The sequence below is a fragment of the Ceratotherium simum genome, chromosome 9 (genome assembly GCF_057802395.1).
Source record: "Ceratotherium simum simum isolate JZ-2026a chromosome 9, ASM5780239v1, whole genome shotgun sequence".
Taxonomy (NCBI): Eukaryota; Metazoa; Chordata; class Mammalia; order Perissodactyla; family Rhinocerotidae; genus Ceratotherium; species Ceratotherium simum.
In genome coordinates this window covers 74,833,766-74,846,156 of record NC_141908.1, presented here as the reverse complement: position 1 = coordinate 74,846,156, position 12,391 = coordinate 74,833,766, and positions in this window count along the sequence as shown.

The following is a 12,391-nucleotide window of genomic DNA, read 5'->3' as shown; positions in this document are numbered from 1 at the left end:
ACCAAATAAAACCAAGAGTTTTATTTTATCAGGCATAAGAGATAGGAAATTAGTTAAAAGACTATGGCAATATTTCCCTCAATAATTAGGATCAATTTCATGTTGTCAAATTCTATGATGATTCTAACATGATTATTGCTATTATTTATAATAAAATAGTTAATATTTCCTGAGAGCTTGCTACAGCTATGTAAGCTGTATGATCAGTACTTAACTTAGTAAAATCAACTATAAAATAAAAGAGGTTTCTATTGAAATTATATCAGTGGCCAGTTAACCAGAATGAATTTCTCCAATCAATATGTTTCATGTCCTGTTTTACTATTTCAGAAATAAAATGGATTAGAAAAGATACAACTTTCTTCTGCATTACCTAATTGGTATATTCAGCTGAGAAGCCACAAACACATTTTCCCCAGTAGTTCAATCTTCGCATTGTTACATTCAATAACCTAATTCAGGTTACATGAACGTAACTTTCACCGCCTCTTTACATGTGGTGAAAACTTTGACCCTCCCTGCATATTCACTGCCTCACATGTTCTGAAGCTACTGAGGTAGAACTCCAGGGAGCATTTGTGTTTGTTTCAGTTGTGGACAACTAGGCATAGTGCCCTGGCATCCTGTGCAAAAGTTCCAGGCTGAGAGATACACAGCTTGAAACTAACTCACTACCAGCTGGTAAAGCGACTGGCTATTCTACTTTGTCGGGGAGAGTCTGCATTGTTGACAATGCGAGAGAAGAGAGATGTATAAGTATTAGGCAGATTCAAATTCAGAGAGCAAGGTCTCCTAGACGCTGACCCACTGGGAGATGCTAGGGAGGACGTGGGAGTGGAGGGGACCCATCGCTGTCTGTCCTTTCCTTCTGCTTAGTCGTTTTCTCCAAAAACACACACACAACCAGTGTCAGGATAAAAGTCAGAGCTCTGGATAAAAACAAACTTGGAGCTAGGATAAAAGAATGAAGACTGATGATTAGATAGTTTTCATATTCACTAGTTTATCTCCTCTTCTTTAGGACAGGAAGCTATAAACTAAACCCTTCCCCACCTTCTGGCTCTTAAATAAATACAACGAAAATAAAATTATCTTCAACTCAAACCTACTGTTTCACTTGTTTCAGATAAGATCAAGGTATTTATGACTGCCACTCAAAAAGAATCTTCCTTGGCTTCTGGAAACTTAGCCCATGTTTCCTCTGAGAAGTACTTTACCATTAAAAAGCAAGTCTAGGAAGCATCCAAATGGCCAATCTAATTCTTCTTCTTTGTTTTGGGTTTTTTTGTTTTTTGTTTTTTTTGTAGTTTCCCTAAACTCTTGGGGAATTTTTATCAATTTTTCAATGAAATTAAAATTCACTAGATTTCAACAATTATTAGAACTACTTCAAATATTTCCTAGTATTTTATAGAGAAACTTTCTAAAAAGTCTTTTGAATGGAGAATAAACCATTCTAGACAGCATCAAGACTAAATTACTTGGGCCAAGAACTATTAGTATATTAAAAATAAGCATTAGAGTTTGGGGAGGAAAATGCATAGGGTGTAACATTTTTCATGTGGCTACAATAAGTAAGGGATTTGAAAGCAAAAACAAATCTGGCAAATTATAAGTTAGGGTAGTAATTCAAGGAAGTCATAAAACAGAAGACTTTTATGGCACCGTGGAGACAGTTTGGTGCTATTAGTGGATTAAAAAGCATGTGGGACTGTGAGACTGGAAAAGATGGAAAGCTTGAAAGAGTTGGTGGGTTAAATATTAACAAAGAAAAGATGTTTACTGACAGTTTCTGCAAACACACTCTAATAAATAAGATCCTCTGAGCACTCAAAAATAGAACTGTGCAAAGCCACAAAAATCCATGCTATTGATCTTCCCACCAAACTTGGTCTCCTTCAGCAACGCATGGCTTCACTGTCATCAAAATTTGTGTAAGGGCATGTTCTTTTGGAGAATACTGCCAGAATAGTCAAAAGCTAGCAAAAATAGAAAAAAAAAAAAAAAAAAAAAAGACAACGATTTTGCGCTTGTCTTTAAAAACTGGCTACAGTGCCCTGAAAGCAGGGGGCGTGGTGGAAATGTGTGAATGTGAGCTCCAGACAGACCTGAGCTTCAGTTCTCAAGTTGCACAATTTTGCCTCTGAGCCTCAGATTGCTTATCTGTAGAACTGAGATCATCGTATACACTTCTCAGGGTTGCTTCTAAGTGCTTCATAAAGTTTAATGTGCATATTAATCACCATGGGACTCTTGTTAAATGCAAATCCAATTGAGTAAGTCTGGGATGGGGCCCCAATTCCATGTTTCTAGCAAGCTCCCAGGTGATGCCCCCATGGCTGGTCCCAGGAACACACTTTGAGTGTGAGGCTTGCGAAATCTCAAAGCATTTAGTGTGTACTTAACTAAACTGCCACTTAATTATAATAACATTACTTTGGTTTTCTCGACATTAGTTTTTTCCAGAATATTTTACATTGCTCTATTTGAGCTTAAAAAATAGCCCTTGGAAAAAAAGAGATTGGGTAATTCCATCCCAAGAGGAAGCCCAGAGACATTACAATGCACAGATATGTCCATGGTCATAAGCAGAGGAGAGGGCTGGCCCTGTGAGAGCCTATCACTGGGTCATTGATACACCTGACTAGAATTTCTTGATTTATTCAACTTTTCAGCTGGCTATGCAGCCCTCAATTTGATGAAAGAAAAGGAACCAAAAGCCTTGACCATCAATGCATTACAAAAAATTGAAGCCTATTTAAAACGTATTAAAAGTCTAATTTTGGAATCACCACATTTCTAGACATCAGGAAGAGCTCAGGGAAAAAACAGTTCAAGTGCTCCCACCACATAGAAATAATCTCATTAGAAGACCTCAGTCAAGCGTCACAGCAAATTTTAAGACAAACTAACATTAAATGATGCCAAGGGTTAGCAAGAAAAATCATCTGGAATAGTCCTTAAGAAAAGATAAGCTGTCCTAATAAGGACTGGGCAATTATCTGAGCTGTAGTGGCCTCAAATGGTTGTATCTCCTACTGTAATGGTTTGGCCCAAGAGAAAGGAGTATCAGGTACTGATTTTACAACCATAGTCTAGCATCTTTTCATGAATTCTTTTTATCTTATGAGTTTAATTAACACATTTTAGTTCTAAGATTAAGCAGATGCTGCATAAAATGTCCTTTGTACTTTTCATTTCATTTTATATTGTAGTGCACATTTTTAGAACTAGGTAAGGATAATAAAAAGAAAAAACTAAAAATTAATTCTATTTGAATTTTGTAGAGTTAGTCAAATAAAATATGCTGAATACATATATCTTGTTTTCTCTAAGATGCTAATAAAATTATAAAGCACGCAGTGCAGTGGTTTGCTGTAAAAGAATGAAGACCTAAATATCCAGGCGTGAACAGAGCTTGGAGACAGGTAGGAATGAATGGCTGTGTGGCGACAGTAAGACTGTGCCAATCTCCTTAGACCTGGGACATTGTTTGTTTTTTTTTTTTTGCTAAAATCAAACAAGATATAATCTCCAAAAGATTCTCTCTCATTGAAAACAATAGCATTATAATTCTATCAAAAACCACCACTGCTTTTGTAGGGGAAAACTACGCTTTTGAAAGCATCACTGAAAACGTTTTTTTCAAGTGGCAAGACCCATACCTTCTCTATTTGTATTTCTTCTCAAAAGGTTGGAGAGGTAAGGGAGGAAATCAAATTATTGATATACACCAGCATCCTAACCATACCTGGCAAGGAAACAATGCTATTACCATCGTCATGGTATTTTGGTAAACCTGAAGAATCTGTAGGTCACATGGGCAGAAATAAGCGACCATCTGCTTCTACCAGCAGGTGGATGAGAAAACATACAGTCTTTTTCACTAATTACCTACAACAGCATATAACTCTAAATATTTTGCACGTAGAGGTTTCCGTTCTATGTTTATAAATACACATATATGACAAAGAAACACTTATTTTAAAGATCTTAATATCTTGTTTGTTAGGCAATTAGTATTTAGGAGAGGGGCTATGTTGACAGCTCTGCAAACAGAAGTTTGCAATTCATCTGCTAAAGAGGTACTCACATGCCTTGGCAGGCTTCCTCACTCTGCTTTGTTTAATGGTTTACTGATATTCCACATAAAACCACCTTGTTTTTCCCAAGCCACCTTGGATATCTATCCCAATAATCTGTTAAGTATCAGAGGAGAGAATATAATCTGTTTATTCCTTGAATCCTAAGAAATGTCAAAATTTTTATTTTATTTTTCTCCTGGAGGCACCTGTGCTATTTAACCACATCAACAAATGATTACAAATGAAACAAAAAATCCAATTGTTATGAATTCCAGGAAAATAAAATATTCTCCAACATTACCCATGCAGTTGTTGCCATATTTCTTTAGTATAATCATGCTTCACTTTAAGCAACGCTTTTGTGACAGCAAATTCTAGCTATTCACTAAAATCTATCTATTTACTCCTCATTTTTCTGGGAAGAGCTGGATTACATTTTACAGACTCCCTTGCAGTTAGGCATGGCTATGTGACTGAGTTCCCACTAATGGAATATGAGCAGACATGATGTGTATCACTTTCAGACTTCACCCACTAGAAACTTCCATGCATGTTCTTCCATGCTTTGTTCCTTTTCTGGCCGAACAGGATGGAGGTAATCATGGTGGTTGTGAAATATAGGAATGGAAAAGAAACAATTATCTGGCTGCTTAAAACATCAGATTTTTACTGATTCAGGATTGTCATGTTACCAAGAAATAAAATTCTATTTTGTTTTGAGACATTATACATGTGGGGATCCATTTATTATAGCAATTAGCATTTTTATATATAATTCAGCCAGCATTCCTGAAAGCCTGAGAATCAGTCCACCGTATTTCTGAACGGCATAAAGCTTAACTGACCCAAGATACTGTCCATTCTATTTTCAACACTTAAAGAATCTCTATAAAGTTTTCCTTAAAACTTCATATTAATGATTTATATCCGTTCATTCCTTGGCAAAAGAATAGCATTGACACTAAAAAATGGGATTTCTAGAGATAAGTTTACTGATCATGGAAGCAAAAAAGAAGAAACTGGTGTTTAGGTTGTAGAAACAGAGGAAACAGATTTAGCAAGTAAAAATAGAGGATTCCCAGTTAAATTTGAATTTCAGATAAATGAAAAATTTTTAAATTAAGTATGTCCCACTTTACCACTTATACCATTTTGGACAATTTATACTAAAAAAAGTAGTCATAGTTTATCTGAAATTCAAATTTAACTGGGTGTTCTATATTTTATCTAGCAACTCTAATCAGGATGGATATAGTCAAGGCATAAATTATTGTCCTGAAAAATCAGGTTGAAATTGAAAGCACTAGAAAGGAGTAAAGAGAAGAAAAATTTTAGAATAAATTTAAATGATATGGAGGATAGAAGTAACATCGTCAACAGACAGATAATAGAACCCCGAGAAGAAAATAATAATCAAAAGGAAGAAAAATATTTTAATAAATGATAATGGAAACATTATATAAAACATAAAAGAAAGACTTCAGAAGATAAAGGATCATATATTAGTAAAGACATAATGTAATAAAATTGAAGAATATCAAAGAGAAAGATATTCTAAGAGCTAAGACCTAATTCTAAGAGTGAAGTCAAAGAAAAATTCTAAAAGAAATTCTAAAAGGTCCTAGAGTGGGGGGAAAAAAAAGTAGATCATACACAGATGCAAAAGAGCCAGATTTACAAAAGTTAATTGGGACAAGATAATTCAACGTAATCCTTAAGATTGATACAAAGCCACTGGATTCATCAGGAGAGGGACACCACCAGCTAGCTTGTCAAACACTTATTTATTAGCAAGATAGCCTTCATTCAAGAATTCGTTAATTTATTCAACAAATGTTGAGTAAAGTTTTACAAAATGTCTTGTGCTAGGCATTGATCTCCTTAAATGCTCAGAGTTTAGATGCAAAAGCTTTACTTAAAACCCAGTATATTGAATGTATTACATCTCTCTAAATCAGCATTTCCTGCACCGTGTTATACAGAACACTGGTGTTCCACAGGTGCTGAACAGGTTTGTTAAAAGAAAAAAATAGCTAGATATGTTGGGAAATGACACATCTTCTTGGAGATTAACATTGCACATTGCATTAGACACTAAAAAGCCTAAAAAGAAATCTAACTTTGTTATCTCAGCATTTCTTCTTAAACGTATTTGACCAGAGTGTACATTTTTTCCTCCCAAGAATACCAAGTAACATCTTTAGGTCCTAGCGATTTGGGGAACTCAGTTTAGGAAAGTTATTGTTTTCATGGAAAAATTTGTTTCTGAAACGTTTCATCACAGTCCCTTATTGAATGGAGTACCTAAAGTTTGTCAGCTATGCTATTTAACCATATAAATAAAGAAAGGCCATGTACCATCTCTCTTCTAATTTTCATTTGTTTAAGCATTTCTATTATTTCCATAGCTATTGGTTGTGCTTTTGCAAAAACAGCCACAAGAAAAAAACACAGTGAAGCAACTAAAGTTGGTGCTGAAATTTATACCCAACAGTACTTAACTGCAAAAGTATTAAAATTACTATGGTACACATGGGGACTCATAGGCCCGGGATTTACTGGCATTGAAATCACCCCTGAGTAGCTGAGTACATTACAAACACAACACAGTAAAGGAGACTGCGATATGGGAACAATGTGCTGGGAAGCGTTTCGGTAAACAGAGACTCAGGAGACCTTACGGCTTTTGGTAATACGTGTCACTTAATACAGTTTATAAGATTTGCCTATTAAATGTTGTAGGGCAAAAGAACACATCTTCTCGTTTCTAGCCGTGATGTTGACACAGGTTTCAAAGAGCTGCAGCTGCCGTCTTCCTGCACTGCCCTCCCCCACTTTATTACCACACGTGTTCTTCCGAAATTTTCAATGCAGCTATCAACAATCTACTTCATCAACAACATGCTTTTGCACTTTTTGAAATGGTGCTTTGAGGCAGAGAAATGAAAATAAGTATGGCAGAGGGCCAATCAAAATTCTGCAAACTATCTTCAATGGAGTACAGACGAAGCAGCACAACATTATATTTATTTATTTACTGAGGATTCTGAAACCCATTTCTATCCTTACAATAGTTGCTTTATTTTGTTGGCTGTTTGTTCTAATCTCGGCTGACACTTTCAGATAGTAACAGCTCATACACTTTCAATCACACTTTTAATCAATACTAAAAAGAGATTTTTTTGGGAAATCTGGCATCTTTTTCCACTGCTGTATGTGTCCATAGGGTAAATAGAGGTTGGGTTCTGAAGTTTAGAACATATTAAAAATGCTGTTTATTGCCCAAAACTCAGCCCATTTCAATGTATAGGGCCCTAGATTCTAAACTGAGTTCTTTCAGCTCTAAAACATCTTAATGTAAAGATAGTTATATATATATATAAAACTATATATCTATATAAATAACTAGAATACTATATTCTAGGAATATAGTGTATATATATATACACAAATAACTAAAGTATACTATATTCAAGGAATATCCTAATATATGTATATATAAATATATAGTATATCCTATATTCTAGGAATATCTGTATATCTGTATATACACATATATACACATAGAATATACATAGAACATCCTAGTATATGTCCTTTTCTTATTGTCTCTTTTTAACCTGGTAGTTCTTTCAATAGCTTCACTTCATAACCTTTCCTCATGGTTTTAAGATTCTTTACAAACTTTAAAAAGATCTGCTAAAATGGAATAACAAAGGAAAATAAAAGTCATTATATGTTGTGAAAGAAAAGAGACTGTGAAATTGAATTTCTTGACTTCATATTGGTTTGGATTATGAGAACTTCAAATTCCAGTTTAATTTTCTGTAAGTAAATTTTAATTTTATGCACACTAATTAAAGACTTGCTATTTGATATGAGTTTGGAAATACCCAATTATAAAGTACATTTGAACATCATGGGCTTTCAATTCTAAGAGAAAGTCCTTGGGGATCCCTTCTTAGTAATTAATAATTTTATTGAGTTTGGGGTCAAATCAAATATGTCCACGATCCAGAGTCCTCCACAAACCTAGTGAAATTTTATCCATTCTTTTCAATTATAATTGAAGTGACTTGTTTAATAAGCTAAGAAGAAAAATTGAAATTAAGGCATATCATAAAGGTTTAACATTAAAAAATAGATTTAAAATGGGCTCAATATAAATGCTTGCATACAATAAAAAATAAACAGCAGTGAATTTTGTTTTATCTGTGTCTGTCTTTAGTTTATATTACCTGAGAAATGGAGAACGTTCATTCCAAAAACTTTATAAATTTAGGAGTCTAAAATTTACTGGTCATTTATTTTTTGTTACAAATCCCACTCCAAAATTATTTGATATTTCGTGGCTAAATTTATTTGAAATTAAATATTGTGAAAAATGAGGCTTTAACATATTTTCCCTGTCCCTATCAATAAGAAATACATGTTCTTCTCACCATGGGGAGTTTCTGGAAATTAAAATATTCCTGAGTATTGATTTAATGGCTGTGATAGTTTTATGTAGTCTTTCAATATATATTTTAAATTACAAGTTTAGAAATTATTATAAATTAAAGTGTATAGATCCAGGGAATTATATACTAATAAGATTGATATATCAGCACATTTTAGATTAGGATTCACAAATTAAGAAATGGAATTATAAAATACTCCTGTGTAGAAAAATGAATATCAGTGATGAATAATTCTAAGCAGCATATTCACGACATTTCAAAAATAAAATATATTTGGACACATTGCTGTGACATCTATACTCCCATCATACTTAGCTTCCAAATCAAAATTGGATTAGAGCCATTCTACTTTGTACTTAAATACAAAGAGCAAGTAAGAGAATTCTGGGAAAGCACAAACAAGGAGCTGAATTTCTCAACCACATTGGGAGGAGAATTAAGGTTCATTTCCACCCACATACACACACAACGAAAGGATTAACTAAGGGAAATATAAATTGTTTTTTTATGGCTAACGAATGATAAAGTTATCTCCAGACTGTTCCATAGCCTGCCTACATTATCCCTCACTGTTTAAATTCACCCCATTCTTCATCCTCACTCCCTCATACCCACCTCTGAGGCATCCACAAAGAATTTTTGCAGTTGGTTTGTGTTTTTTCCTCCCTGCTGTCTTCTGCAACTCCCACAGTTGACAATGTTAACAAAAACTACCCAAGTCACAGGATTCTGTAGATTTTCAGCATGTAGATTATAGGAATGGGCTGATAGGACAAGAGTGTGACGTTCACCACAAACCTCTGTGTACCAAAATCCAACCACAGAGCCCTTTGCACCATCTCCTAAACATGCTCTGCCTCATGACTTTGCATATACACTCTACTCTGGTTATCTTGAATGACCTTCTCTTAGACTTAATTAGGGTGAAACTCTTGCTTATTCAAGGCCCAGGAACTCATCGCCTTCTCAATGAAGCCTTTCCCTGCTCCAGGAGGCGGAATGAATGCCCTCCACAAAGTGGAGTAATTATCTGTTTAAATAGATAATTCCTCACTGAACTTTGAATGTTTTGAGAACAGGAATCATGTTTTATTCGTCTTTCAGCTGTACGATTTACTGAATATTGTTGAATGAGTAAAAGAACAAAAATGAGGATTCAATTACAGTTTAGCAACAATCATTGAACACACACATAACACAGACAGACATTGTGTTATGACTGTGGGAGACCCAAGTTAAACAGACATGGAACTAGTCCTCCAGGAGCTCAAAGGAAGGAGCTTCCTTCTGGAAGACAGAGACAGGACAGATCATGATAAATTCTGCAACTGGTACGCGGACCTACTGTGCTCTATGTGCAGAGTGGTGTGAATGATTTTATATCAGACACAGAGAAAAGTACCAGCCATCGTCTTCGTCATCGTCATCGTCATCATCACCAACATCGTCATCGTCACCATCACCATCATAGTCATCATCACCATCATCGTCGTTATTTTATTGAAAACATACACTGTGCTAAGTACATTAAAAATCATTTCTTTTATCATCAGAAAAACAGTTGATGTAGGAAATATTATTATCCCCATTTTACAAATGATGAAAATGGGACTTACAGGAGTTAAGCTATGTGCCTGTCCACATACCTTGTAAATTACATACTTTAGATTTGAGCACAGACTCTGAATCCCACACACTCTCAACTCTTTCTGAGGTCAAAGCACTTCATACAAAACACACTTTGCCTTAAAGCTACTTTCTAATGTAGGAAATTCTTTGGCACAGTTTTTATCTGAATAACATTCAATCCTTAGGATCGACTCTGGGCAGAACAGGTTAATTAACAAATTCAATATGGCGACACCTCAGCACAAATGTTCCTGGAGTCAATGTGTTTCCTCTTCTAGAGTTTGACCACACTCTGTTTAAATAACTTAACTAGCAATTTGAACATCTGGTGTGTTTATTTAATCTCTCAGCATTTTAGCATCAGATTCTAAAATAGGGAATTATCAGTTCCTACTTCCTCAATCTTATGCTTTTTAACACTGAGAAACTGATGCAATATCCTGAAAAATATACCCTATAAATACCCCAAAGTGGCTGCTTTGCTAGAAGTAGCAGGAATAGTGGCACTATTACACAGATGTGCACATTTTTTTAAACTTTTGGAAAAGCTAACACACAATGGCTTTTAAACACAGGCCCCTCGCGAGAAAGAAAACAAGGATGCACACAGTTTAATATGGAATTGGATTTTCTCTGTTATGTACACATGAGAAATATTATTTGAGAGATAAAAGACATGCGTGAGCAGAGCTGTAAGTTGAGGGGTGGGTATAATTGATGGACGAACTAAGCAAAAAAAATTTAAATATGTGAAATGTGACTTTGGTAATATTGCCAAGTACCCTGGGTAAGATCAGCAGGTGGGAATCACTGGGGACACTTGAAGGTGACCACCCCTCACCATGGGGTTGTTTGAGGAGTTCAGTCTCCTCCCTCTTGCCCTGTATGACTACCTTTTTCCCTTTTATTTGCCATCTCCTTCGTCAACACAGAAAACACACTCTAAGAGAAAGAGGAAAGAAAGCCCAAACTTTGCAGCTGGTAAATGAGCTCATTGCAGAGGAGCTCTTTAATGCAAATGACATAACCAGCAAGGCCCAGGAAAGCTGAGCGGAACGGAGCCTGGGAGGCCCCTTGTCTGCACCCGCACGTGGCACACCCATCAGCACTAATAGGGCTTAAGCATTCATACCGAGGGGCTGCAAACCCCTAGGCAGAGACACCCGTATACACACTAGATATGGAAAATGTATGAGGAGAAAAAGATTAACTGACAAAAAGTTAATTAAAACTGCTCTGATTATGAGGTAGAATTTAACAATTACTTTTAAAAATGCAGTGTGACACAGTGCAGCGCTGCAGCTGAATTAATCATGAATGAGGAGAGCGATGTTTAATTTTTGTGTGCATGAGAAAAACACTCAACAGACTTGACAATTAGAGCAGGGTAACAGCGCTGCATGGCACGATGCGAGGTGGGTTTTCCCAGCGGTTTTTTGGGAGGGAGCTAAGCAGATGTGCTCAAATCTTTACAAATGCACAATATTCGCATGCTCTTCAACCGCCCGCCCTGCTGATTTTGCAAGAAGTCGCCTTCAAGCTGGAGGCCGCTGCGGCAGCTACACACACTCTTTCTCGAAACTCAAGGAGTGGCTCAGGTAAGGTCCCCGCTGCCTTCAATCCCTGCGTTCCTTCAAGGTGCCGAGGAGGCCAGCGGGGACAAAGGGACAGAGCTCTTTCAAACACAGCTTCCAGGATTCACTCTCCCCCATAAAGTGGATAACACGTGCCATCATCACCGGGGCGGGCGCCGCCCGGCTGAAATGACCCTAACCATGTTTAGTGTGGGCTCTCGGTGAGCTTTTCCACAACCCAGCCGGCTCTGTTGTAGAGGAGCTCCTCACCTCTGCTTGTGAGGTAGCCTTAAAGGGGCACAAACCCCTGCCAGCAAGGCCCTGTGTGAATGCTCTGCTTCGTGAATTCCAGGTTGTCAGGCTGGATGTTTATGGGCAAGAAGTCTTGCAATGACTGCTACTGGCCCGGGGCTTTTTTTCTTTTTGCAATTGTTTTGAAATATAATCCACATACCACACAATTCACAGATTTAGAGTGTATAATTCAAGGATTTTTACTATCTTCACAGCCTTGCGCAACCATCACCACAATCAATTTTAGAGCATTTTTTTAATCACCCCAAAAAGAAACCCCATACCCTTTAGCTGTTGTCATTCAATTCTCCTATTACCCCCAGCCCGAGGAAACCACTAATCCATTTTC